Source organism: Myotis daubentonii, chromosome X, assembly GCF_963259705.1.
Source record: "Myotis daubentonii chromosome X, mMyoDau2.1, whole genome shotgun sequence".
Taxonomy (NCBI): Eukaryota; Metazoa; Chordata; class Mammalia; order Chiroptera; family Vespertilionidae; genus Myotis; species Myotis daubentonii.
Genome location: NC_081861.1, coordinates 20615320 through 20629909, shown reverse-complemented (window position 1 = coordinate 20629909; position 14590 = coordinate 20615320). Strand labels below are relative to the sequence as shown.

The 14590-nt window shown below is 38.7% G+C and overlaps 1 pseudogene; it reads right to left on the bottom strand.

The window, feature by feature from the left end:
* Positions 1–2226: 2226 nt before the first annotated feature.
* Positions 2227–3352, bottom strand: LOC132223415 (mitochondrial fission regulator 2-like; annotated as a pseudogene).
* Between the last annotated feature and the right edge of the window lie 11238 nt (positions 3353–14590).

Sequence of the window (14590 nt, the reverse complement as noted above, 5' to 3'; positions counted from 1 at the left end):
TCTGGCACAGATTCAGATTGCAAACCCCCCCCCCCCCCCAATATCAGGGTTACATTGGAATTAGCCTTTTAGCCTTCTCAATATACAATTAATTCATATAAGATACATTAAAATTGGAACAGATAAGAATAGTATTTTAACTCTCTCTATATAACTGTTATATAACTTTTAGCTATTAATGTTTTCTCTGTTCCTATTATGTTCATATCAGTGCTTTTCTTAACAAAGTGCACCCCACACCTAGCCAATTAATTTCTCTAATTTCTCAGGTTTATCCAGATTTTTTTAAAATTAAGCACATAAATAAACTCTTTTTTTCAATAGAAAGACATCTTCAGGCTAGGCATGTATAAATTATAATTATTGATATGCTGGTTAGGACAGGAAAAAGAAGAGCTGACACAACAAAATCCTTCATTTAGTTCCAGGGGCCAAAACCAAGACATTCTCTGATTTTTAAATAGAGTTTTATTGGAATGCAACTACCCTGTTTATTTTTATAATGTCTATAGCTGCTTTTGTGATGTAAAGGCAGAGTTGAGTAGTTGCAGAACTGACACTGTGCCCTGCAAAATTGAAAATATTTGCAATCTGGCCCTTTGTGAGAAATTATTGCCAACTCCGGGCATAGACTATCAAAGGGAAGTGATTACAGAAATATTTCAATCCTTTTAGTTTTTGGAGGGGGGATTGGGGGGAAACTGAGACCTAGAGGGAGTATATGACTTATCCAAAATCACATAGCTTATCAGTAGCAAAGTAGTTATGAGAAAAAATGTTTCCTCATGTCCTTTTGTAGAAATGGATTTCACCTCCAAGAATTATAACTAAAGTCCATAGTTATCCAAGAATCATATTTCAGCCAATTAGGTATCACAAAGGTTTTGGCTTTAGATAGTGAGTGAAAAGACAGATCTCTGAACTTATTCTCCCTGGCTTTTCCCTGTAGATTAGATGAAATTATGTATCTATGTGTTTAGCCCAGCACCTGACTCGAGTTAATTTCCTTTCAACTTTCATTTCTCTAGATCAGTGATTTTCAACTTTCCTAATGCCGCGACCCTTTAATACAGTTCCTCATGTTGTGGTGACCCCCAATTTCATTGTTACAAATTGAACATAATTAAAGCATAGTGATTAATCACAAAAACAATAAGTAATTATATATGTATTTTCCGATGGTCTTAGGCAACCCCTGTGAAAGGGTTGCTCAACCCCCAAAGGGGCCGCGACCCACAGGTTGAGAACCGCTGCTCTAGATTAACAAACTGAAATCTAATGAGTGTAGTAGCTTGTTTTGAGGCCGTACATGGAATGAGAATTAAAGATAGAATTCACCCTTGGAATTTAAGATTCAAAGTTTAGTCTTTATCTATAATGCCAAATGAACAATTCAATTATAGAACACTAGAAAAGTAATTATAACATGGTCACTTCATGTAAAAAAAAACCTGTGTCTTATGCATCCTTAAAATAAAATACATTTAGAAGGGTAAAATTATATAAAACAATCAATAAATCAACAAATAAAAGTTATAACATTTCCAAAAGTAAAATTTGGCAATTAAAAGTGTAAATTGGTGCAGCCACTATAGAAAACAGCACAGAGGTTCTGCAAAAGGTTAAAAAATAGAACTAACATATAAAAATAATAGTATGAGAAGATTTCCTCCATGCAAGAAAAAAATCTCAGAAGGTACAAAAGAAAATACTAAAATAAATAAAGATATAATTCTCTTTCTCGCTCTCTAATATATATAATTACCTATATATAAATATAATACATATATAGATTTCTGTTCACAAAACCATGCAATAAAAGATTTAAAGGCTCTTAAATTAGGATGTCATAACTGCTTTAAGAAATTGTTTTTTAAAAAACATACTGTCATTTGCTGAGTGATACAATATAGACTTAGATTACATTAATTTCTTAATCAATTAAATAGTTTTTGTTACCTTAAAGTGAGACCCTACTATTCTCTAATGAGAAACATTAAATCATTTAATATTTATCTCATGGGAAAAGCATTCCAAGTGTGTAGTCAGCCTTTAATAACATTAATATACATGAAAAAAATCAATATACAGAACCATCCTCAATAACCAATTAACTGTTGGATCTTCCAAAACCAGAGATGGGTATTATCAAGAGTCAAGACCTCTCAGACTTCTGCACTAATATATCCTGGCACACAGACTTCCTTTAATTTCATTAACAGATTATCATGTTGGCATATCTCTGCATCTCTCCTTATAAGAGCAGACACAGTTTGTGCTGCTCACACTTTGGTCACTGACACCTTTTGTATTTGTCAGTTCTTCCTTTAGGTCACAAACCTTCTGACTGTCAAATGTGATGTCCAAAATTATTAGAGCTTATCCTTGAAGTTTCTGGACCAGAAAATGGAGAAGACTCTCAAGCCCTATTTTCTTTCTCAAAGGAATCATCTTCTTGGAATGCAAATTTCTATTAAGTACCTGGGATAGTAAATACAATGGATCCCACTGTGAACTGTGTCTTTCCCTCTTGTGAATGGGTCTACTTCCAGGCGACTGTTCAATAGCAGGAAGTTTAATCTTATTCATATCCTTTAGAACATCCAACATGTTTGGAACATCTTTGTTTTTCTGGTTTTTTGAATGACGACTATAATTGGTCTTACTGGCACCTGGTTGTTGTTTTTTCATTTCAGTTGCTGAATTATCTGAGTCACAAATACGATTATATTCTGGCTGCACAAGAGAACACGGAGGCTGCAGCGAAGAAAACTGAGGGGGTTGTGTAGGAGGAGTATGAGGAGGAGCAGGAAGCACTGAACTTGAAAATGGATCTGGTTTGACACTCAGTTGAGCAGTTTTTAATCATGGCACTTGTCCCAAACCAGCATGCCCATAAGTCAAGTCAAAGGAGCCAGAATTAGTACTGTTTTTCAGTTCCTGAATTTGCAAAACTCCAGCAATCTGAGAGCAAAGAATAGTTAGTTCGACTTCAAGGGCAGCTACTTTTTTAATTGCAGCTTCATTTACAGGCTGATAATTTTCCATTGCTTTGTTATGTCTTAGAGCAGGTAACAGTGGATTTCAAACTAATTGCAAAGGATGGAAAACTTCAGTCTCCTGATCCTCATTTTTCCATATACCATTTCTCAAAATCAGGCCAGCGACAAGCTTCTAAAGGAAGAATTTTCCCAATAATACAAACAATACTCCAAGCTGATCCATAGCCTTTATTTCCCTAAATCTGCAAAACCTGGTCCATGGGAACACCAAAATGTTCCAGTATTTCTCTTAAGATATTCAATATGAGAGACCTTGATGAAGCAAACACAGAAGCAAATTCAAGGACACATTATCAGTTTCTTGATACCTTCCTCCGAAGCCGAGCCTCCCAGGACACTCAGGAACATCAAGATGCAGTCGTTAAGGAACACAGCCTTGGAATCCTCAGTCCACGAAGCCCAAATGTGCTCGACCTGGTTCAGAATCGCTCAGATCCGAGTCTGCCCTCATCCTCAGCCTGCGGGCTACAGGTGATAATGATGCCCCCATTGACTTGGGTCTGGACCCTGGGGCTCTCCCTCAGCCAGAGTAACTCTGCCTGCTCCCCTGCCAAGTGAGTTTGATTCTAGATTTATCTTGACTGCACCCCCCCCCCCACCCCCACATCAGGCCAGGGTCTAGTAGGAAGAATCCGCAGTAACTATCTGCCTGTTGGCTTCCTGGTTCATCAGAAGTCTGCAACTTGGTGTGCCCTGCCATCACATTTTCCTACCACCACAAGAACATGACTCATCTCTTGGCCTCCACAAGCCATTAGACTATATAAGTAAGTGATTAGAGACCTTCACACTCCTTTCACTTTGGAGGCTGAACATAGCTAACCCAGTTTAATTTTCTTAGAGGGAGTGGGGGAGAAGAAATAAGTAGGTAATTGCCAGAGAGAGAGGGTAAGGTAGATGCCATTAGGTTGTCTCTTTCCAGGGAGGAAGAGCTTAGACAGCTTGAAGATACTAGGAGAAAAGAGAGCTTGAAAACTGTATTTCTGTAGCTTCCTTTCATTAAAAAAGAATGCTCAGGGAATACCCATAACACTGTCAGCTGATTTCTCAATAGAAACTATGCAGGCCAGAAGGGAGTGGCAAGAAATATTCAAAGTGATGAATAGCAAGAACCTACAACCAAGATTACTCTACCCAGCAAAGCTATCATTCAGTATTGAAGGTCAGATAAAGAGCTTGACAAATAAGAAAAAGCTAAAGGAGTTCATCACCACTAAACCAGTATTATATGAAATGCTGATGGGTATTCTTTGAGAAGAGGAAGAAGAAGAAAAAGGTAAAGATAAAAATATTATGAACAACAAAGTGACAACAAATACATATCTATCAACAAGTGAATCTAAAAATCAAATGAATAAAAAATCTGATGAACAGAATAAACTGGTGAATGTAATAGAATCAGGGACATGGAAATGGAGCAGACTGACAATTCTCAGAGGTGACGGGGGTGTGAGGGGGGTGTGCAGGAAGAGATAGGACAAAGATCTTATATGCATGTATGCAGTACCTATGGATGCGGACAATGGGGTGGGAAGGGCCTGGGGTGGGGTGGGAACTGGATGGAGGGGAGCTATGGGGGGGAAAAAGAGGGACATCTGTAATAATCTGAACAATAAAGATTAAGAAATAAAAATAAAAAAATAAAAGGAGAAAAGTTCAATAAAAATACAAATGTTTAAGCAACTATAAAAAAAAGAATGCTCATTACTATGTTACCTTTTCTACATAGCAACAGGTGAATTCCTGCTGGTTTTGCTATCCTTTCCTTCCCTGGCAGCAATATAAGAGAGAGGGGGATTCTGCTTAGTTCTTCTTAGGCAAGTCACCTCTGACTCTGCTTGCCTTCAACCTCAGACCAGCATCCCCTATTTTACCCACTCAGATTTCAATGTCCTGCAAGACCTGTAGCTATCTGTCCTACTACTACACACAAACTAAATTAAATCCAGAAAGGTTGCAGCCTACACCAGGGTTTTCATTCTCAGGATTATGGACATTTAGAGCCAGATAATTCCTTGCTGTTGGGGGCTATGCTGTATAATGTAACATTTAGCAACATTCTTGCCTTTTACTAGTATCCATTTATACCAGTAAAACCTATCCCGCAGTTACAACTCCAAAACAATCTCCAGATATTGACAAATGTCCACTGAGGAGGGAGAAAAATCACTCTCAGAATGAAAACCACTGGCCTATAGTGATAAGAAGACAGCTGATATGTGGTGATAGAGCTGGTTATGCAGCAGGGTCCTTTGTTCTTCTCTCTCAGGGAGGCGAAGAGGCTAAGACATGGCTTTGGTTTGAGTGCTAGGCCTACACAAAACACAGATATGACATATAGGGACTGCTGCTATGAAACCTAGAAACACATTTAGTGATTTCTCTGATCACTTCATGTTTCCCACCTAATTTTTACCTCTTCATCATGACATGTCTACATAAAGTTCAATTCATTTAACAAATTGTTATCCCATTTTAGGAAAATGCCTGGGTATGGATGAGCCAGAAGGCCTAGTCTCAATTTGACTAAAACTGTTGAGTAGCCCCACGTAGAAACCTCCCAGAGCCCCTAATATCCTGCAGAGGAGAAAGAGCAAATGGATTGAGTCAGCAGGCACCTCCTTATGCCTTTTAGCATCACTTGTGCTCTCTCTGGAGTCACAGGCAGTTCACACTGCTGAGCTTACACAAACACTATCAATTTTTTCTCATGGATCCCAGATCACGGTTTTAGCAGCCTTGCAAAGTGTCTAGTATTATAATTATTTTTAGAAAATAAAGGTCAGGGAGTACCATAAGGAAGTTTCTTCAGTGAAGTAATATTATAAAACTTTGATTTTTGTTTTGGCTCTTTTTTTACTGTGTTGTCCTGAATAAGTCTTTTACTCCTCTCTGTGCTTTACTGTGCTCATCTGCTAAATGTGTATGATTATACTTGCACTATCTATGTCACAGGATTTCTATAAATAGTAGATGAAATTCTTGCAAGTGGCAAAGCACTAAGCAATTTTCAGGGTTGTTTTTTTTTCGTTTTTTTTTTCTCTAAAGCATTCTAACTGATGTGTGGAGAATAAGAAATTAAAATGCATACCTGAGAAAGGGCTTGCCCTTTCTGTGACTATCTTTAAATACAGGAGAGGTTCTGGTTTTGCCCTGATATGTTATGATCTTCTCAATCACATGAGAAATTAGCTTTTCAGGTTATTCCAAAATTATAAAATATGGTAATTGAGAGGCCAACCTAATCCAATCCCTTAATTTTACAAAAGAGAAAAATGAAACTCATAAAAGGTAAATAATATATTTAAGATCATGCATTTCATTAGTGGTGGATGCAGTACAGGAACCCAGTCCAATGTGAGTTTTATCAAGATCAAGTCTGGTTTGGCCATCTTAAATAAATTGCTTGTCCACTAAAACAAAGAAAAGGAAAATATGTCCTTTCTAAATATAATCAACCATTGGGAATATAGAGAAGACTAAGCATTCAATTCAATTCCTTCGGCTTGGATTATCTCCTGTGGTATTTTCTCAGGATTTTAGATAGCATGACTTCTAACCCAATGGATTGGGATGGATCCTAGAAACCTGTAAATATCCTTTTAAATTTTCTTTTTGGGGGTTTCATGGGGATTTGGGTGGTGGTGGAGTACTCACCATGGTTTAGAAGGCCTAAAGATTTATTTATCTTTTTATTATATTTGTTGTTGAAAGTATTACAGATGTCCTCCTTTTTTTCCCATTGACCTCTTTCACCATAGTCCCTCCCCCTCCCCAGGCTTTCACCGCAGTATTGTCTGTGTCCATGGGTTATGCATATCCTATCTAATAAAAGAGAAACATGGTAATTAGCAATACATCCGCTACCCTTACCATTGGCTAATCAGGGTGATATGCAAATTAACTGCCAGCCCAGATGGCGGCCAGCAGCCAGGCAGCTTGAAGCTAACAGGAGGCTTGCTTGCTTCAGTGACAGAGGAAACCAACATTCCCCACCTGCCTTGCCGGCCTCTGAGCTTGCAGTTTGAAACATTGTAACAAATATAGAAGCTAAACAAAACCCCAGAAATCTGCTTTCAGCCAGCTGGGACCTCAGAGCTGGAGTTGATACAGTGTTTCAATTATAGAACCCCAACAAACCAGATACCTGCTTTCAGCAGCAGAGGCCTAAGAGCTGGAGCCAGAGCTAAAGCTGGCCCAGAATAAAAAAGAAAAAAAGGAGCAGTTGGGAGCTTCAGTCACTCGCCAGCCTGAAAACAGCCCTCAGCCCCTCACCCAGACTGGCCAGGCACCCCAGTGGGGACCCCCACCCTGAAGGGTGTGTGACCAGCTGCAAACAGTCATCATCCCCTCACCCAGGCTGGCCAGGCACCCCAGTGGGGACCCCCACCCTGATTGATCCAGGTCACCCTTCAGGGCAAACCAGCCAGCCCCCACCCATGCACCAGGCCTCTATCCTATATAGTAAAAGGGTAATATGCCTCCCAACACCGGGATCAGCAGAGCTGAGAGGCCTCCTGGCACCGGGATCAGCATGACAGGGGGCAGAGCCCAAACCCCCTGATCGCCCTGCGGCTCTGTGTGTGACAGAGTGTGGTGCCCCAACCCCCTGATCAGCCCTGCTCTGTGTGTGACAGGGTGTGGCACCCCAACCCCCCCCCCCAAGGGCCCTGCTCTGTGTGTGACAGGAGGGAGTTCCTCAACCCCCTGATCGGCCCTGCTCTGTGCGTGACAGGAGGTGGAGCCACAACCTCCCCATCGACCCTGCCTTGAGTGTGACAAGGGGCGGTGCCCAACCCCCCCAATCAGCCCTACCCTGAGCGTGACTGAGGGTGGCATCGCAACCTCCCAATCCAGCCTGCTCTGTGCATGTCAGGGGGAAGCGCTCCAACTCCCCAATCAGCCTTGCTCTGAGCCCGACCAGGGGCTGCACCTAGGGTTTGGGCCTGCCCTCTGCCACCCGGGAGCAGGCCTAAGCCAGCAGGTCGTTATCTCCTGAAGGGTCCCAGACTGCGAGAGGGCACAGACCGGGCTGAGGGACCCTCCCTGCCCCCCGAGTGCACAAATTTTTGTGCACCGGGCCTCTAGTCTATCTATATAATAGAGGAATATGCAAATTAGCCAGGGTACTGTACTATCACAACCAAACAGCAGGAACCTGAGGCTGCATGGCTCCTGGCAGGGGCAAGGGACCTCAGGCTGCACCCTCCACCCTGGTGCTGGGCCTGGAGACCTCAAGCCATGCTTCTCACCCCACAGGGCTTGACAGGAGACCTCAGGCTATGCCCCTCACCTGGCGGGGTTTGACGGGGGACCTCAGGCCACGACCTCCATCTGGAGGGACTTGTTGAGGGACTTTAGGCTGTGCCCCCCACCTGGCAGGGCTTGATAGGGACCTCAGGCCGTGCCCCCCACCTCAGTGCCAGGCCAGGGGACCTGAGGCTGAACCCCCTGCCTGGAGGGGCTTGATGGGGGGGTGTCTGGCCAGGTCTTGGTCTTGCCCAATGGGGGTAGGCCCGCCGGGTCTAGGTCTCCTGTGTTTTCAAAGCACTTGAGGGTGGTGGGTGGGGACTTGATTCTAGGTCCTACAGCGTGCCCCAGATTCTGACAGGAGGGAGATTTTCATATACATTTTACTAATTTTCTTTAATCTCTGACACCTCTATTATAGAGAAAGGGCAAATAGCAATATTAAAATATTTCCTCTAATTAATTCCCTTTTAATGTGCACGGGTTCCATGCACAGGGCCACTGGTATGCATATAAGTTCTTTGGTTAATCCTCAAGATTTATATAATCTTGGCTCTCATTTTGTTTTCTCAAATGATATTGCGTCATGATTGGTTACAGTCTTTTTCTGAGGTATGAAAAGACACTGCTGTACATGCATTCAAACTGAGACCTTACTTGATATCTTATTAGTTTTCAGGCACCAGCTGCTAGACTTTCAGAATCCAATACAATGTCACACTGAGGCCATGCTCACCCTGTGCTACTTCCAACCAATAACTGAGCACAACAGGAACACTAGAGCCAGGCCATTTCACCACACTGTGAGACTTCTGTAATTGGCTATCTTTGCCCTTTGGTTTCCTACTGCTCTTGGACTGGCCAAGATATTCTCAGAGCAGTGCTGAAGTCTGAAGAACTTCCTACCCAAACCTCCTTTGTCCCTTCTCTCCTTTCAGAGAAGTCAGATCTACAATGGGGTTTGGGGTTCTCTCAGCATACACTGGTTCCCTCTCCTTTCTATACTTCATAGTCTTTTTCCCAATAAATATTTTGCACTTCCAATTCTTCTTTGACATGATTTTCCCAGGTAACCAGAAAAGATACATAATGCAATAGAAAGTATTCTTCCTTAAAATGTTTGTAACTGGAACCCCTTTAAGATATTAGATTGAACTACAAGTTCATAGAAAATACAGGAGATATAGGAACAAGTTAAATGAGGTCATGAGCAAATAATCAGACAAATGGAAAGGTGGAACATTTTCCCTAATGTCATCTAAAAGAGAGTATTCCAGACTGAATCTTGAGAGACATAAGAACCAAATGTGATGAATAATCATTGATGAGATATATATTTCAAAGACTGGGCTATATAAAAGATTTTAGGTAAGTTTAAATATGAACTGGATATTAAAAATATTAAGAAATTATTTTTACTTTTGTAGGCTGTTTTAATAATATTGTGGTATATAGAAAAATCTTACTTTTTTGAGATATATACCAATAAATTAAGGTTCAAAATGCAAAAATGATTATAATGTTCTTTGAAATACTTCATATTATAAAAATATAGATGAGTAAAATATGGAAAAAATATCCTGGGGGTATTATCTCCACTGTAAGAAGCAAATAAAAATGCTAACTTGCACCACCACTATTTAGCTTTTCTTTGAAAATTGTAGTTAATAAAATAACACCAAGAATGATAACAGCATCAACAAATTATTTATAGTGCTTACTATGTGCACTATTCTAAGCATTTTGCATAAACTAACTCATTTTATCTTTAAAACAACTTATAAGGTTGGTAACTATATTTCAATTTTACAGAAAGCTGAGATAAAGAGATGTAAAGTATCTAGCCCATCAAAGCATAGCATTAAAGTGGTGAAGCTACATTTAAACACACACACTTTGGTTCCAATAAAAATAAATAAATACATATACATAGGTGTTAGGTAGATGATGATGATGATTGTAGATAGGTAGAGATAGATGATAGATAGATAGATAGATAGATAGATAGATAGATAGATAGATAGATAATATAAATAATTATTTGTATATTTTTTTTATATGCCTAGAAAACTTGAACAAATTCACTGTACACCTTTTAAAAACTAATTACAGGTCCATTATGGTAAAATAGAGCACATTTACTATACCAAACACAAAATTTATTTAGGAATATCCTAAGTTAAACTTTATATTTCCTATAAATATAATGTATAATTTTCTATTTGTTCCATCAAAAGACCATTCAAAAACTTTGGGAAATTGAGTCAAAGATATATATCTTTAATAATAGGTGATAATAACTAAGATAATTTTTTAATTAAAAAATATAAATTACAGTTTATATTCAATCTTGTTTTATATCCGTTTCATGTACACAGCACAGTGATTAGACAATAACATACTTTATAAAAGTTTTCCCCTGCTATTCCTAGTACCCAACTTGTACCATACATAGTTATTACAGTACTAGAGGCCCAGTGCATGAAATTCGTGTGCTGGGGAAGGGACCCTCAGCCTGGCCTGAACCCTCTTGCAGTCCGGAACCCCTTGCTCCTTATCTCCCACCTGCTTGCTGCTCCTTACCACTCAGCTTGCTGTTTCTCCTGCTGCTGTGGAGGCGGGAGAGGCTCCCACCACCACTGCTAGCTTGCTGGTCGTGAGCCCGGCTTCTGGCTGAGTGGTGCTCCCCCTGTGGAAGTGCACTGAGCACCAGGGAGCAGCTACTGAGTTGAGTGTCTTCCACCTGGTGGTCAGTGCGCATCATAGTGACGAGTTGTTCTAGTCATTACGCCATAAGGGTCACTTAGGCTTTTATTATATAGAGTATTGACTGTATTTCCTATGCTATGCTTTACATGCCCATGACTATTTTCTAAATACCATTCTATACTTCTAAATTCATTTACATTTTTCACCCAGTTCTCTAACTCGCTTCCCTCTGGTAACCATTAATCTGTTCTTTGTGTCTATGAGTCTATTTCTGTTTTGTTTGTTCATTTACATTGTTCTATATATAATTTTAATAAAGAATGGTCCTAAAAATATCAATGGCATTATAAAGATGGAAAAAAACTAACAGCTTTGTACTGGCAGAGAGGAATAGTTGAAAGGAACACGTTACAGGTTCTGGATTTACACTAAAGAATATATAATTTACTATATGATGAGGTAGCATTTATAATTGACAGGTAAAAGTCAATTATTTAATTAAGTGTATTTTGATTACTATTTAGTCATTTAAAAAAAAATGTTTTCCTAACAAGTAAATGTTAAGATGTATCAAATGCTTTAAACAAAAAACTTAAACAAAAGATGAAGTACAAATAAATGTTGGTAATTTAAACACTAATTATCTTTAGGTAAAGTGAATATTTCTAAACATAATAAAAGTTAAAAAGCATTATAAAGATGAATAAAGCTAAATATGAAATATAAATGTAAGAAAAAAGAGTCAAAATATAAAGAAAATGTGAGAGCATTCACCATACCAGCAGCAAAGGGTTAATCATCCCAATGTACAAAATATATTTTCTAATAAAGTATGACCACCTTCATAGGAAAATTTCCAAAAAATTAACAAAAGAAAATATGGAAGAACAATAAATATGAAAACTTAAAATTATAAAGATAATTCCTCATTTGTCAAATAATTATTGAGCACCATATTGTATATACTGGCTGCTTCCTCTATTGGAGATGGTCTCCCCCATGATCCTCACTTGGATGGCTCTTTCTCAAGATCAAATATGGTCCAATAGTCCCACTTCTAGGTATATAGGTGTACCAGTTAGTACTGTGGATATTTTTCACTAGATGGAGTTATACATATGTTGATATATATGCGAGTTGATATGTATGTTATTTTGTTGTATTGACAACAAGCTTCAAAACTTTATATGTCAAATTTGCTGAAGGTGTTAACATCATAGATATTTTTACACTTAAAAATGTTTTAAAAATGTTGAATTACATGCCAAAAAAGAGCATTTGTGAGAAGTTTTAATTCATTATTTCAAGAAAAAGTTATTGTATACTTCAGGAAGCTTATGGTGAACATGCTCCATCACAAGATAGTTGTGAATGCTGGTTTTAATGCTTTAAAAGTGATTATTTCGATGTGAAAGACAAAGAACATCCAGGTCAACAGAAAAAGTTTGTGAAGACCAACAATTACAAGCATTATTGGATGAAGAGCATTTCAAACTCAAAAACAACTTGCAGAAAGAGTAAACATTGCTCAGCAAACAATTTCCAATTGTTTACAAGCAATGGGAAAGATTTTAAAGGAAGGAAAATGGGTACCACATCAAGTGAACGAAAGACAAATGGAAAACTGAAAAGTCATCAGTACAATGTTGCTTCAGCGGCATGAAAGAAAGTCTTTTTTGCATTGAATTGTGACTGGCGATGAAAAGTGGATTTATTTTGAGAATCCAAATGCACAAAATCATGGGTTGATCCAGGTCAACCATCAACATCGACTGCAAGGCCAAATCACTTTGGAAAGAAAATGATGCTCTGAATTTGTTGGGATCAGCAAGGTGTGGTGTATGATGAGCTTCTAAAATCAGATGAAACTGTTAATACTGATTGCTACCGTCAACAAATAATCTATTTGAACCATGCTTTGATTGTGAAATGACCAGAATGTGCCAGAAGACATGGCAAAGTAATGTTGCCTCATGATAATGCACCATCACACTCTTCAAAACCAGTTAAAGACATGTTAAAAGATCTTGCCTAGGAAGTATTAACTCACCTGCTGTATTTACCAGACCTTGCTCCTTCAGATTGCCACTTGTTCTGATTGATTGCACATGCACTTTCTGAACAGCACTTCAAAGCGTATGAAGAAGTGGAAAATTGGGTCTCTGGATGGTTTGTCTCAAAACAAGAAAAATTCTATTGGGACGGTATCCACAAATTACCTGAAAGATGGGGGAAAGGTGTATGTAGCAATAGACATTACTTTGAATAAAGCAATTTTGATGTTTCTCTTGAAATTATTGTGTTTTCTTTGATTACAAAATTTGCCATTATTAACTGGTACACCTACATATATAGTATATCTACACTAATAAAAGAGAAAGATGAAAATTGGTGTCACTCTGCTACACCCACCAGCCAATCAGAGTGACTATGCAAATTAAGCCAACAAAGATGGTGGTTAATTTGCATACACAGTCGTTGAGTGAAGTCTGAAGACTGAAGACTGAAGAGGCTTGGCTTCTCAGCTGTGGCCAGGCCAAAGGCCTGGGTCCCGGGTGCCGGCGGAAAACTGGTGCCAGCAGCCAGGGGAAGGAAGGCCTATTGCGCGAATCTTTGTGCAATGGGCTTCTAATATATATATATATGAAATGAAATCAGTATCTTGAAGGGATATCTGCACACTATTATAGCATTCTTCACAATAGCCAAGATACGAATATAATCTAGAAGTCTTTAAACAGATAAAAGGATAAAGAAAACATGATTATATATATATTCAATGGAAGATTATTCACCATAAATAATGGATGAACCTGGAGGATATTATGCTGAGTGAAATAACTCAGACAAAGACCGATACTGTATGGTTTCACGTATGTAGAATCTAAAAAAGTTGAACCTTAATATATATTCAATTTTGTAAATCATACCTCAATAAAGTTGAAAGAAAATCAAATATCATCTAAATATCTCTCTAAACAACATCCTGCTTAATTTATATAATAAATATTACTATATTAGCTTATGTTGCTCATTTATTTATTTTTTGTCTTCTGAAATTTCCCTAGAGTAGGTAAGATTCCTTCCAGCTTCAAGAGTTGGTGACTGTAATAAGTAGAATAGAAAAAATACGAAAGACAATCTGGGGTAAGATTTCCCCAAATGTCTATTACATGCACATTAACAGAGTACCTACAAACCCAAAAGTATTGAGCATCTCTCTCTAAAGGAAACACTTTCCTAAAATTAGTAGAATATTAGATGATATATGTCACTTTTGTTATGTGTCAGCCTAGTCTTTCTAATTAAGCCAAATATTTGTTATCTAAGCAGCAATTCCAAACACTTGATAAAGAAGTTTTAACAATATCTGCAGTCAGATCTACATGACATATCCTATCTAATAAAGAGGGAATATGCTAATTGACCATCACATTGTCACAAAGATGGCGGTACCCACAGCCAATAAGGATGGAATATGCTAATTGCTGCCCCACCCTCAAAGATGGTGGCGCCCACAGCCAATAAGGAGGGAATATTCTAATTGACTGCCCCACCCTCAAATATGG